Source organism: Triturus cristatus, chromosome 7, assembly GCF_964204655.1.
Source record: "Triturus cristatus chromosome 7, aTriCri1.1, whole genome shotgun sequence".
In the NCBI taxonomy this organism is placed as follows: Eukaryota; Metazoa; Chordata; class Amphibia; order Caudata; family Salamandridae; genus Triturus; species Triturus cristatus.
Window position 1 is genome coordinate 1131444006 of NC_140590.1, and position 15663 is coordinate 1131459668.

The window sequence follows — 15663 nt, forward strand, 5'->3', positions numbered from 1 at the left end:
ACAATGAAAAGAAATATGTGCACCCTGATATGTTGAGGATCTTGACAGTGGCACTCAATGAGATCCGATCCGCCTTGGACCCGAGCATAAAACTAACCGTTATGCAGGGAATGGACACTGCTTTCAATAGAAGGATGATAGAAAGACTCATATCAAGGCGTATGTGTAATCTATATAAAAAAAATAGACAAGCGGGGGCTTTGGCCCCCCTGAAGACTGTTTTAAACAAGGTCTTATGTAACGTTACATGATAGCGTGTATTTAGAACAAACTAGTAGAGTGTTAAACCCAAAAGGGTGACTATGTGTTAATTACTATACAAAAAAGGAGGGGGGACCAAGGAGCTTTTACAAGGCTACAGTTATTGGACCCCTCACCCCACACACCCTCATGCACCATCCGGCAGTCCTATAAAAGATCTCCGATAAAGAGACCCTTCGGGGGACCCGTAGGGAATTGCAGCGCCGGCCCTACGAGGAGCAACTGCCCGATGATGAAGCATGACACCCTATGGGGTGTGTGAGGGCAACAGAGGACAAATCATGGTTTTTCCTTTCATTTGAGGGTCCCTTTACCTAGGAATTCTTTTCTTTTTCCTTCTTTTGATTCCTTTTTTTACACATGGTGACTTTTTGCACCTTACTGTATGGGTGACTTTTTGCACCCTACTTTTAGGAACAGTGTCCTTTTTGTGATGACTATGTGTTAAGCCGTACTTACTATGCATAATGTGAAAAGATATGAAACCATTGTCTATGATTTTGCTAACATTCCTTATTTTTTAATAAAATGTTCTTACACAAAACAAGCGTCATTCATTGCATGGTGTGAAACGGCTGATAACATGCAGGGGGGGTCTGTTAAGAAAACTTTATTATGATACTAGGGGAGTTGGCAGCTTGGGGAGCGCCGAAGCTCTATATAGAAGGGCTGTGGATGAAAAGGAGTCGGTAAGCAGAGACGCTGTGAAAACGTGGTTATCAGGCGAGGAGGCATATTCTGGCCGGTTTATGGAGTGAAGACATTTTAAGAGACGCCCGACAATCGTTAATGCGCAAATAGATTATCAATGGCAAGCGGACATAATAAGTCTTCAAGATCTAGCAAAACATAACAACGGCACTTGTTATATATTAACCGTCATAGATGTGTTGTCCAAGTACGCCTACGCAGAGGCGCTGCGTGATAAAAGTGGGGCTAGCATCACAGCCGCTTCGATAAGGGGCGTATTCCTCAAAAACTACAAACCGACGCCGGAAAAGAATTCTTAAATAAGCATTTCAGAAATTATTAAAGCAACACAATGTTCAACATTTTGTAACACACACGGAGGTAAAAGCAGCTGTTGTAGAACGGTTTAACAGAACCTAAAAGTCTAAGATGTGGAGGTATTTTACGGCCCACAACACCTACAGATACGTGGATGTTCTGCAGGCTTTTTTAGCTGTGTATAATGCCAGTTATCATAGGACCATCAAAAGGGCCCCCGAAGATGTAACACCTAGTAATTCGTTAACTGTTTGGAGAAATGTGTATGGTCGTAATTTCGATACAAAGGTGAAGAAGCCTGTTTTAAAAAAAGGTGATCACGTAAGGATTTCAAAATTGAAAGGAGTCTTCACGAAGGGTTACCAACAGACTTTTAGCGATGAAATATTTATAGTGGAAAGTGTGGAGCTTAAGGAAGGGCTGTATATTTACAGGTTAAAGGACTATGATGGGGAAACGGTGTCTGGGGTTTTTTACAAGGAAGAGTTACAAAAAGTGCCAGATGATCCGAACAGGGTGTACAGGGTTGAAAAGGTTCTGAAAAGGAAAGGTAGCGGGGCTAAGAGCCAGGCATATGTCAAATGGCTGGGATGGCCTGAGAAATTTAACAGTTGGGTGTTGGCCAGTTCCCTGAAGGGTGTGTGAGCTCAAAACAGCTGATACGATGGAGACAAAACCCTTTTATATAACCTTACCATCCGACGCCTCTAAGGGCATGTTCCCCAACAATCAGATTTCTTACACCGTCAAATTGGCTAAGCCTGTGGACCTGAAAGGGGACTGGGAGGTTGCCCTAACAGAAATCCAGTACCCTAGAACATGGAATACCTTTACAGCGACCGAAACCAAGTTCCACTTCAAGCGTGAACAGGACCCCAAGGTCATAAACGTATCCTTCCCTCACGGCTACTACCCAAGCGTTTCAAGCGTTGTCGAAGCCATCTACAAATCCATAGCTGCCATAGAACCACTGCCGAATATTAATCTGGTGCTAGATAATGTTAGAAGGAAGGTGTTTCTTAAATCCATAAATCGCAATACCCTGTTTAACTGCTCCGGTAAATGAAAAAGGGTTTTAGGGACAGTACAACATGTGAAAAGTCCGGTGGAACAAGATCACACGTGCCCCGATATTAACGGGGGGTTCTACACGCTCTATGTGTATGGTGATATTGTAGAGGCTCAGAGGTTCGGGGATAGTTACTCGCCGCTGTTAAGATGTGTTCATGTACAGGGTGATAATAATACCATGGTCAACATCCAATTTAACAAACCTGACTACGTAGCAGTTTCTAAAAACCATTTTGACACTATTTCAATTATGATCTACGATGATCAGTCTGAGCCGGTGGCCTTTAAATACGGGAAAGTTATTGTTCAGCTTAATTTAAGGCCTAGACACGACAGGGGATATTAAGCAGCAGGAATGGTGGTTATGAAAACATACGGGGACCCGTCCATGTACAGGGACTATTACAGAAGTCAAGCCAGTTATGGAGGACCCCAGTACTTTCAAGGTTCACCTGTTATGTACGGGGCTTGCTTAGGGGGATTCTTTAGGAGTCTGTTTAGAAGAGCTATGCCTTTCCTGAGAAGAGGCTATGAAATTGCAAAACCTCATGTTAAGACGGCTGCTACGAGCATTGCCCAGGATATGGTGGGGTCTGTTACATCGGCGGTTGCAGAGCGCATGAACAAACAGCTGCAAGAAGGAGCGGGGCTGTTTGTATAAGCCATGAGCGAGTGTCAAAAGGAAACGGGGGGGGGGTTTCCAGACGCAGGGGCCCTCCGGCCCCCTATAAAAAAAAGGAGGAGCTCTTCAAAACGCACTCAGAAAAGAAGAGCGCCAAGAAGGAAGAGAGCTGCTAAGAAGCGAAACGGCTCTAAAGTAAATATTTTTTAAAGCCTCGTAAACAGCACTATGGCCTTCGTACATTGTGGATCAGGAGAATGCGCCAAATCAGAGTTTGACTTGTTTACTCTAAAACCCACGCAGACAAGCATCGAAAACAGCTTCTTCATGGAGGTATCCCCTTTAGCAGCATTGACGCCGTTGGCCCCCATAGAGTTTTTTGTGTCAGGGTCCACGGATATGTATTTGGATCTCAACAACACGCTGCTACATCTTGTGTGTAAAATCGATGGTACCGACATTGATGACGATGCTAAAGTGGCAACGATCGCTTACCCGCTAGCTACCCTGTTTAACCAAGTGGACATCACCTTGGGTGATCGACTCATCACCCAGAACGATAACATGTACGCCTACAGAGCCTACATCGAGAGCATTCTAAATTACAGTAGCGATGCCCTTGACACGCAACTTTCAGCGGGTCTGTTTCACCGGGATACATACGGGCAGTTTGAAATCACTGCTCTGGATGGAGCCAATAAGGGTTTTATAAAAAGAGCGGGGCAGGCGGCAAGTAGTCGTACCTTTGACCTCCTAGGTCGCATACATTCAGACCTCTTCTTCCAAGATAAACTGCTCATCAACGGAATTGATCTTAAGCTCAAACTCACTCGCAACAAGGACTCATTCTGCCTCATTAATGGGGATGCGGAACACTACAAGCTGAGCATCCTGGCCGCGAGCCTGTTTGTAAAGCGAGTGAAAGTGTCACCGAGCCTCAGGTTAGCGCACGCCGAAGCTTTACAAATATCCAACGCCAAGTACACTGTGGAAAGAGTATCTCTGAAGGTATTCAGCATACCTGCAGGAACCCGCTTAACACAGCAGCAGAACTTATTTCTGGGACACCTACCCAAACTCATCATCATAGGCTTTGTGGACAATACAGCTTTTAGCGGCACCTATGCCTCAAACCCCTTCAATTTTAAACACTACAGTATCAACTACGCGGCGCTGGTCCACGAGGGCAACGTGATTCCTGCAAAACCCTACACACCCAGTTTTACAACCGTCAACTACGTCAGGGAATATCAAGGGTTGGTTTCGATAACCGGGAAGCATCAAAGGGACTGTGGTGTGGCCGTGTCACGAGAAGGTTATGGGAGCGGATACACGCTGTTCGCATTCGACCTGACACCCGACATGGAAGATGGTGATCACTACAACCTGGTAAAAAACGGGAATCTAAAAGCTGAAATACGTTTCGCCGAACCGCTGAGGGCGAATGTGAACATGGTCGTATTCTCGGTATTCGACAGCATCATACAGATCAACCACGCCAGACAGATTTTGTTCGACTATCTTTAAAACATTTGTGAAATGGACACTGTGCAGATACGGGACTTCTTAAACAGGCATAAATACGCTAGGAAATACTTTTTAGGGGTTTTCCCTAGCGATGGGATACCAACCGAAATAGGGCCAGAAAGACCGAGCACCCTAGTCTTTAACACAGACCCTCATGACAAGGGTGGGACACACTGGGCCACCTTGTTTATAGCTAGGGGCAAGGTTACAGTGTTACAGTACAGCAGATTTCCCTGAGCACCGTATCTATACACGGCCCATATTCAAGTTTGTGAAAAAAGCTGCAGCGGTGGTGGAGTATAACAAGCTGAGGGTGCAGGATTCCATGGCCATCACATGCGGGGAACACTGTATTTATTTTCTCAGTAAAATGTCAGAGGGTGTTTTGTTTAGAAATTTCTTAAATCTATATTCAAGGGATCTTGTTAACAATGACAGTATAGTTGTGAAATATGTAAAAGAAAACACAAGGGCGTCAGTCAGACCTGTGAAAACCGAATATGTAGCTCGTCAAAACTGTAAGGGTTTATAACAGTCGTATGCTTAATGTTGAACATGTAAAATAAAGACATTATATTTTAAAAAACATGTATTCAGACTCCATATTTCAATATACATGCACCTTAAATGTTTTAAAAGACGACTGAGACGGACTGAAAAGTTATAACATGTGTTTATTACAAACAGGTTGGTAGGTGGGTCGTTAGTTTCACAAACTTTATTGAAGAAACCAATGAAGTAGAAAAAAACAGGAACGTTTATACATATAATACACACAATTATTCAAAAAGTCTGTGAAACATCAAGGCGTAATCCACGTGAAGGGTTTGGGCATTGTCTTTTTGCGTGGTGGCACCGCAGGTGCAGGGGTCGACCATGTAGGGGATGGCCTTCGAACTTCAGAACTTATAGGCAATGGTAGTAGGGGGTCCTTCAAATTTTCTAGCAGTCGCCGGTGTTCATTATTCCCAACGAGCGTGGAGGGTATATTGAGTTCAGCAGCGGCTTGCAGAAACTGATCCCAACCACGAGGCGCATTTTGAGGCGTTAGGATTTTGGGGTGCGTGAGACCTTTGACTAGATCGTACATGTGCGACCCTGCAACCGGTTGTCCCTTGTAGAGAAATTCACCTCGCTCATTCCAAGAGGTTAGGTGTTTAGAAGCTGCGAGTTTACTCATTATCATCTGTGCCGCCCCTCTGTGCCTTTGGCTTATATTTTTTAAGAGATCGCCAACAAAGGTATCTGAGGCTGTTGCAAGACCGGGAGGCGGCTGTATGGGCTGCTGGGCGTTGGCTGGAGCTGTTGGTTGTTCAGAGTCTGGGGTATATAGAGTCAGCTTGTTTTTCTCGGTATTCCACTGGGTGTAGGAATTTAAGAATTTTTTGAGAGTGACGGTGTAAAGGTTAGCCTTGTCGTAGGGATTTAGATCGGTCCTGCTCAAAATTTCTTGAATTTCACTATCCAGACGTAGTCTCATTTCTACGGATATCCCAGGCGTTGTCCGAGGCAGACCCCATATGCTCCATTTGCTGCCTGGGCACCAGATACATTTTTGTGGCGTGCTCCATCATAGGCCCGAGATGAGGCTTGTAATTATAGGTACAGCTATGCCCAGCAAGTTACCTATAAAACCCCCAGACTGTTTCACCAGTTTCTTCTTGGTGATGAGCGAGGCCCTTTTATTACTGAGCTTCCCGATAAGACCCTCTTCTTCTTCAACACCTGTAACTGACGCTTTGATATAGAGACGTTGCCTTTTAGGGTGTTTAGGGCTATTTCTGAAATGGCAGACACTAAATCGTCATAAGCGGTGCCCAGGATGGCCTTTCTGTGTTGGGGGCTGGCTGTAGCAAGCATTTTCAGGAGAGCTAGATTGCGACGTAGGCGGGCAGACATGGTCAACACTGTGTGTTATAAGGGTGGGGTCTGTAAATGGCTCTAAAAGGCATCAACGCGGCTTTTTATAGGTCCGGGTCTTGGGCATTGGGGTGTAAACTACCGGTAGGTCGGGTGGAAAAATATCAGCCCTCAGTCTATAGTCTTCTAGAGTTTCATTTTATAAGTCTACCAGCAGGTACCCGTGGGGTTTTGATGTAGCGTCGTTAAAGGCCTCCATGAAGAAGTGTGTGTTGCCAGGGTACATCTGTTTAGCTATGACGGATATTTGTTGTTTGTCACGGGGGTTTTTAAATAAAACAAGGTATGAAGCGTTGAGAGCTATAGACCAACTGGTCTTTCCCTTGTAAAACAAGTTCTGCACAATGTAGCAGATGCTTAGATTGCGATGATGTGAATATTGAGTAAAAGCTCTCTCTAACTCCGGATGATCACCACCTTCACGCATAAGGTCATCTACAATTATCATATTTACAAGGGTCGGGGCAGTAGCTCATCATCGTTGGGGTTATCCGGTATACCCTCTATAAATTTGATATGGGGGAACCTCCGTGCCAAGTCTGTATAAAGAGGCTGCCAGCATGAATAAAGCCACACAATGTTGCTAGGGGTTTGGGATAAAACAGAGCCTGCATTTTCTAGGAGCTTTTTTATAAAGTAGCTTTTACCGCAGTTTGAGGGCCCTGCTAGCACGCAGGAGAACGGGTGTTGCAACCTGGTGTCCATGATCTGGAGGCTGGTTCTCTAATGGGCCTAATAACCATAAGGCAGTGTTTTATAGTCAGCAGTCAGGACCCTTTTATCAAAAACAACTCGCAATGTTTTATGTAGGGGCTGGGTTGTAATTTCCCACTTCTTTTTGGATCTGACTATGCAGGGCTAGTTCACGACTATGGTTTTAGCATTGTCAGAATCTGCTGCGGTAGCATATTCATGCACCAGATTCTTCAAACTATCAAAATTGATTTTTAGGGTGTTGCTGACATTTAATGTTATCCCTTTGACCTTCATACACACTTTGTTCTTGTTTGTGCGGTAACTGTATCTCTTAGGTCCCGGGGACGTATATTCTAATATATACTCATCCTTAGCTAGCTCGCTGGTCAGATTACCCAGATAATCCCCTAGAGGAGGGTCTTCATCCCCCCGGTATACTCAGAAAAATCACAGAGTCTGTATCATGATACAAGCAGCGCTCCTGGAGCTTATCCATAACCCCTTAAAGCTCTAGACGTGCGTGGGCTGTTGTGAAGCAGGCTATGAAAATGTTGTTGTTACACATTGTGGGGTACTCTTTGGTGTATTTCCAACACACAGCAGCGGTATCGTCATCGATAAACTCACAGCTGGACACTTCGTAGCATGGAGCAAACAGGTACTTGAACAGTTCATCAAGATCTTTTATTAAGGTAGTATTTGACAGGTTTGTTTGCTGTGCAAATTTTCCCCACAAGGAGTTTAGACAGAGTTTGGCTAGCTGACGGCGTGCAGGGTTGACCTCTATCAGATGGGGGCGCAGACGGATACCCTCGTGAGCGTAGTAGTCAGCGATTTATTTCTGTTTTGCATCCTGACTAGTACACCATTCTGGATACCCTGAGGCCTCCTGTGTGTCTCTGAGAAACAAATTAATGTAGGGTGCAAAGAGTTGTTGTAGTGTTCTTAAAATGCCACACTTCGTGTACTCTGCCGAGCCTGTACCCTTTTTCTAAGGCAGCCTGTACCTCGATGCTACACCAAGTGCCTGTGAGCATCCTTTGTTCTTTGGTGTGGCTGCAAACGCCAACCTCTTTAAACATCGCACATGTTCGACAGAGGGGGAACAGCAGCTTACCATCGACTCTGCATGGTAACACCTAAAGTAAAGCTGCTTAGGAGGATAGATTTTGCATTTGACCAGCCCAAAGTATTCGGTTAGGGGCTTAAAATCTCTATAGATGATTGTGGGGTGGCCCACGGGGTACAACTTAATTTTGTTCACAAAAGGGTACAGACTGGTGAAATCTTAGTAGTATATTTTCTCACCCTCACCAGCGGCCTTGTACAGCTGTATGGCATTTGTACGACCCCCGAATAAAGCATCGCGGGGCTCCAGAGGTTTGGGTAAATCACGAGTCTTAAGAAAAGAGCAGAGGTCAGTGTCTGTTTTTAACATGTCTAGCCACTCGTGCTCCCAAACCTCTGGAGCCCCGCGATGCCTTATTCGGGGGTCGTACAAATGTCATACAGCTGTACAAGGCCGCTGGTGAGGGTGAGAAAATACACTACTATGATTTCACCAGTCTGTATCCTTTTGTGAACAAAATTAAGTTGTACCCCGTGGGCCACCCCACAATCATCTATAGAGATTTTAAGTCCCTAACCGAATACTTTGGGCTGGTCAAATGCGAAATCTATCCTCCTAAGCAGCTTTACTTTCCGGTGTTACCATGTCGAGACGATGGTAAGCTGCTGTTCCCCCCTCTGTCGAACATGTGCGATGTTTAAAGAGGTTGGCGTTTGCAGCCACACCGAAGAACAAAGGATGCTCACAGGCACTTGGTGTAGCATCGAGGTACAGGCTGCCTTAGAGAAAGGGTACAGGCTCGGCAGAGTACACGAAGTGTGGCATTTTAAGAACACTACAACACATCTCTTTGCACCCTACATTAATTTGTTTCTCAGAGACAGACAGGAGGCCTCAGGGTATCCAGAATGGTTTACTAGTCAGGATGCAAAACAGAAATAAATCGCTGACTACTACGCTCACAAGGGTATCCGTCTGCGCCCCCATCTGATAGAGGTCAACCCTGCAGGCCGTCAGCTAGCCAAACTCTGTCTAAACTCCTTGTGGGGAAAATTTGCACAGCGCACAAACCTGTCAAATACTACCTTAATAACAGATCCTGATGAACTGTTCAAGTACCTGTTTGCTCCATGCTACGAAGTGTCCAGCTGTGAGTTTATCGATGACGATACCGCTGCTGTGTGTTGGAAATACACCAAAGAGTACCCCACAACGTGTAACAACAAACCTTTTCATAGCCTGCTTCACGACAGCCCACGCACGTCTAGAGCTTTAAGGGGTTATGGATAAGCTCCAGGAGCGCTGCTTGTATCATGATACAGACTCTGTGATTTTTCTGAGCATACCGGGGGATGAAGACCCTCCTCTAGGGGATTATCTGGGTAATCTGACCAGCGAGCTAGATAAGGATGAGTATATATTAGAATATACGTCCTCGGGACCTAAGAGATACAGTTACCGCACAAACAAGAACAAAGTGTGTATGAAGGTCAAAGGGATAACCTTAAATGTCAGCAACACCCTAAAAATCAATTTTGATAGTTTGAAGAATCTGGTGCATGAATACGCTACCGCAGCCGATTCTGACAATGCTAAAACCATAGTCGTGAACCAGCCCTGCATAGTCAGATCCAAAAAGAAGTGGGAAATTGCAACCCAGCCCCTACATAAAACATTGCGAGTTGTTTTTGATAAAAGGGTCCTGACTGCTGACTATAAAACACTGCCTTATGGTTATTAGGCCCATTAGAGAACCAGCCTCCAGATCATGGACACCAGGTTGCAACACCCGTTCTCCTGCGTGCTAGCAGGGCCCTCAAACTGCGGTAAAAGCTACTTTATAAAAAAGCTCCTAGAAAATGCAGGCTCTGTTTTATCCCAAACCCCTAGCAACATTGTGTGGCTTTATTCATGCTGGCAGCCTCTTTATACAGACTTGGCACGGAGGTTCCCCCATATCAAATTTATAGAGGGTATACCGGATAACCCCAACGATGATGAGCTACTGCCCCGACCCTTGTAAATATGATAATTGTCGATGACCTTATGCGTGAAGGTGGTGATCATCCGGAGTTAGAGAGAGCTTTTACTCAATATTCACATCATCGCAATCTAAGCATCTGCTACATTGTGCAGAACTTGTTTTACAAGGGAAAGACCAGTTGGTCTATAGCTCTCAACTCTTCATACCTTGTTTTATTTAAAAACCCCCGTGACAAACAACAAATATCCGTCATAGCTAAACAGATGTACCCCGGCAACACACACTTCTTCATGGAGGCCTTTAACGACGCTACGTCAAAACCCCACGGGTACCTGCTGGTAGACTTAAAAAATGAAACTCTAGAAGACTATAGACCGAGGGCTGATATTTTTCCACCCGACCTACCGGTAGTTTACACCTCGATGCCCAAGACCCGGACCTATAAAAAGCCGCGCTGATGCCTTTTTAGAGCCATTTACAGACCCACCCTTATAACACACAGTGTTGACCATGTCTGCCCGCCTACGTCGCAATCTAGCTCTCCTGAAAATGCTTGCTACAGCCAGCCCCCAACACAGAAAGGCCATCCTGGGCGCCGCTTATGACGATTTAGTGTCTGCCATTTCAGAAATAGCCCTAAACACCCTAAAAGGCAACGTCCCTATATCAAAGCGTCAGTTACAGGTGTTGAAGAAGAAGAGGGGTCTTATCAGGAAGCTCAGTAATAAAAGGGCCTCGCTCATCACCAAGAAGAAACTGGTGAAACAGTCTGGGGGTTTTATAGGTAACTTGCTGGGCATAGCTGTACCTATAATTACAAGCCTCATTTCGGGCCTGTGATGGAGCACGCCACAAAAATGTATCTGGTGCCCAGGCAGCATATGGAGCAAATGGGGTCTGCCTCGGACAACGCCTGGGATATCCGTAGAAATGAGACTCTACGTCTGGATAGTGAAATTCAAGAAATTTTGAGCAGGACCGATCTAAATCCCTACGACAAGGCTAACCTTTACACCGTCACTCTCAAAAAATTCTTAAATTCCTACACCCAGTGGAATACCGAGAAAAACAAGCTGACTCTATATACCCCAGACTCTGAACAACCAACAGCTCCAGCCAACGCCCAGCAGCCCATACAGCCGCCTCCCGGTCTTGCAACAGCCTCCGATACCTTTGTTGGCGATCTCTTAAATATAAGCCAGAGGCACAGAGGGGCGGCACAGAAGATCATGAGTAAACTCGCAGCTTCTAAAGACCTAACCTCTTGGAATGAGCGAGGTGAATTTCTCTACAAGGGACAACCGGTTGCAGGATCGCACATGTACGATCTAGTCAAAGGTCTCACGCACCCCAAAATCCTAACTCCTCAAAATGCGCCTCGTGGTTGGGATCAGTTTCTGCAAGCCGCTGCTGAACTCAATATACCCTCCACGCTCGTTGGGAATAATGAACACCGGCGACTGCTAGAAAATTTGAAGGACCCCCTACTACCATCGCCTATAAGTTCTGAAGTTCGAAGGCTATCCCCTACATGGTCGACCCCTGCACCTGCGGTGCCACCACGCAAAAAGACAATGCCCAAACCCCTCACGTGGATTACGCCTTGATGTTTCACAGACTTTTTGAATAATTGTGTGTATTATATGTATAAACGTTCCTGGTTTTTTCTACTTCATTGGTTTCTTCAATAAAGTTTTGTGAAACTAACGACCCACCTACCAACCTGTTTGTAATAAACACATGTTATAACTTTTCAGTCCGTCTCAGTCGTCTTTTAAAACATTTAAGGTGCATGTATATTGAAATATGGAGTCTGAATACATGTTTTTTAAAATATAATGTCTTTATTTTACATGTTCAACATTAAGCATACGACTGTTATAAACCCTTACAGTTTTGACGAGCTACATATTCGGTTTTCACAGGTCTGACTGACGCCCTTCTGTTTTCTTTTACATATTTCACAACTATACTGTCATTGTTAACAAGATCCCTTGAATATAGATTTAAGAAATTTCTAAACGAAACACCCTCTGACATTTTACTGATAAAATAAATACAGTGTTCCCCGCATGTGATGGCCATGGAATCCTGCACCCTCAGCTTGTTATACTCCACCACCGCTGCAGCTTTTTTCACAAACTTGAATATGGGCCGTGTATAGATACGGTGTTCAGGGAACTCTGCTGTACTGTCTGTAACCTTGCCCCTAGCTATAAACAAGGTGGCCCAGTGTGTCCCACCCTTGTCATGAGGGTCTGTGTTAAAGACTAGGGTGCTCGGTCTTTCTGGCCCTATTTCGGTTGGTATCCCATCGCTAGGGAAAACCCCTATAAAGTATTTCCTAGCGTATTTATGCCTGTTTAAGAAGTCCCGTATCTGCACAGTGTCCATTTCACAAATGTTTTAAAGATAGTCGAACAAAATCTGTCTGGCGTGGTTGATCTGTATGATGCTGTCGAATACCGAGAATACGACCATGTTCACATTCGCCCTCAGCGGTTCGGCGAAACGTATTTCAGCTTTTAGATTCCCGTTTTTTATCAGGTTGTAGTGATCACCATCTTCCATGTCGGGTGTCAGGTCGAATGCGAACAGCGTGTATCCGCTCCCATAACCTTCTTGTGACACGGCCACACCACAGTCCCTTTGATGCTTCCCGGTTATCGAAACCAACCCTTGATATTCCCTGACCTAGTTGACGGTTGTAAAACTGGGTGTGTAGGGTTTTGCAGGAATCATGTTGCCCTCGTGGACCAGCGCCGCGTAGTTGATACTGTAGTGTTTAAAATTGAAGGGGTTTGAGGCATAGGTGCCGCTAAAAGCTGTATTGTCCACAAAGCCTATGATGATGAGTTTGGGTAGGTGGCCCAGAAATAAATTCTGCTGCTGTGTTAAGCGGGTTCCTGCAGGTATGCTGAATACCTTCAGAGATACTCTTTCCACAGCGTACTTGGCGTTGGATATTTGTAAAGCTTCGGCGTGCGCTAACCTGACGCTCGGTGACACTTTCACTCGCTTTACAAACAGGCTCGCGGCCAGGATGCTCAGCTTGTAGTGTTCCGCATCCCCACTGATGAGGCAGAATGAGTCCTTGTTGCGAGTGAGTTTGAGCTTAAGATCAATTCCGTTGATGAGCAGTTTATCTTGGAAGAAGAGGTCTGAATGTATGCGACCTAGGAGGTCAAAGGTACGACTACTTGCCGCCTGCCCCGCTCTTTTTATAAAACCCTTATTGGCTCCATCCAGAGCAGTGATTTCAAACTGCCCGTATGTATCCCGGTGAAACGGACCCGCTGAAAGTTGCGTGTCAAGGGCATCGCTACTGTAATTTAGAATGCTCTCGATGTAGGCTCTGTAGGCGTACATGTTATCGTTCTGGGTGATGAGTCGATCACCCAAGGTGATGTCCACTTGGTTAAACAGGGTAGCTAGCGGGTAAGCGATCGTTGCCACTTTAGCATCGTCATCAAGGTCATCGGCTTTGACGATTTTACACATAAGATGTAGCAGCGTGTTGTTGAGATCCAAATACATATCCGTGGACCCTGACACAAAAAACTCTATGGGGGCCAACGGCGTCAATGCTGCTAAAGGTGATACCTCCATGAAGAAGCTGTTTTCGATGCTTGTCTGCGTGGGTTTTAGAGTAAACAAGTCGAACTCTGATTTGTCGCATTCTCCTGATCCACAATGTATGAAGGCCATAGTGCTGTTTACGAGGCTTTAAAAAATATTTACTTTAGAGCCGTTTCGCTTCTTGGCAGCTCTCTTCCTTCTTGGCGCTCTGCTTTTCTGAGTGCGTTTTGAAGAGCTCCTCCTTTTTTTTATAGGGGGCCGGAGGGCCCCTGCGTCTGGAAATCCCCCGTTTCCTTTTGACACCCCCTCGTGGCTTATACAACAGCCCCGCTCCTTCTTGCGGCTGTTTGTTCATGCGCTCTGCAACCGCCGATGTAATAGACCCCACCATATCCTGGGCAATGCTCGTAGCAGCCGTCTTAACATGAGGTTTTGCAATTTCATAGCCTCTTCTCAGGAAAGGCATAGCTCTTCTAAACAGACTCCTAAAGAATCCCCCTCAGCCAGCCCGTACATAACAGGTGAACTTTGAAAGTACTGGGGTCCTCCATAACCGGCTTGACTTCTGTAATAGTCCCTGTACATGGACTGGTCCCCGTATGTTTTCATAACCACCATTCCTGCTGCTTAATATCCCCTGTCGTGTCTAGGCCTTAAATGAAGCTTAACAATAAGTTTCCCGTATTTAAAGGCCACCGGCTCAGACTGATCATCGTAGATCATAATTTAAATAGTGTCAAAATGGTTTTTAGAAACTGCGACGTAGTCAGGTTTGTTAAATTGGATGTTGACCATGGTATTATTATCACCCTGTACATGAACACATCTTAACAGCGGCGAGTAACTATCCCCGATCCTCTGAGCCTCTACAATATCACCATACACATAGAGCGTGTAGAACCCCCCGTTAATATCGGGGCACGTGTGATCTTGTTCCACCGGACTTTTCACATGTTGTACTGTCCCTAAAACCCTTTTTAATATACCGGAGCAGTTAAACAGGGTATTGCGATTTATGGATTTAAGAAACACCTTCCTTCTAACGTTATCTAGCACCAGATGAATATTCGGCAGTGGTTCTATGGCAGCTATGGATTTGTTGATGGCTTCGACAACGCTTGAAACGCTTGGGTAGTAGCCGTGAGTGAAGGATACGTTTATGACCTTGGGGTCCTGTTCACGCTTGAAGTGGAACTTGGTTTCGGCCGCTGTAAAGGTATTCCATGTTCTAGGGTACTGGATTTCTGTTAGGGCAACCTCCCAGTCCCCTTTCAGGTCCACCGGCTTAGCCAATTTGACGGTGTAATTAGAAATCTGATTGTTGGGGAACATGCCCTTAGAGGCGTTGGATGGTAAGGTTATATAAAGGGGTTTTGTCTCCATCGTATCAGCTGTTTTGAGCTCACACACCCTTCAGGGAACTGGCCAACACCCAACTGTTAAATTTCTCAGGCCATCCCCGCCATTTGACATATGCCTGGCTCTTAGCCCCGCTACCTTTTCCTTTTCAGAACCTTTTCAACCCTGTACACCCTGTTCGGATCATCTGGCACTTTTTGTAACTCTTCCTTGTAAAAAAACCCCAGACACCGTTTCCCCATCATAGTCCTTTAACCTGTAAATATACAGCCCTTCCTTAAGCTCCACACTTTCCAATATAAATATTTCATCGCTAAAAGTCTGTTGGTAACCCTTCGTGAAGACTCCTTTCAATTTTGAAATCCTTACGTGATCACCTTTTTTAAAAACAGGCTTCTTCACCTTTGTATCGAAATTACGACCATACACATTTCTCCAAACAGTTAACGAATTACTAGGTGTTACATCTTCGGGGGCCCTTTTGATGGTCCTATGATAACTGGCATTATACACAGCTAAAAAAGCCTGCAGAACATCCACGTATCTGTAGGTGTTGTGGAACGTAAA

The 15663-nt window shown here is 45.2% G+C and overlaps 1 protein-coding gene across 2 annotated transcripts in view; it reads left to right on the forward strand.

The window, feature by feature from the left end:
- The window catches only part of SIMC1 (SUMO interacting motifs containing 1), a 345516-nt gene that overhangs the window by 23674 nt on the left and 306179 nt on the right, over positions 1 to 15663 (forward strand). The window lies entirely within an intron of this gene.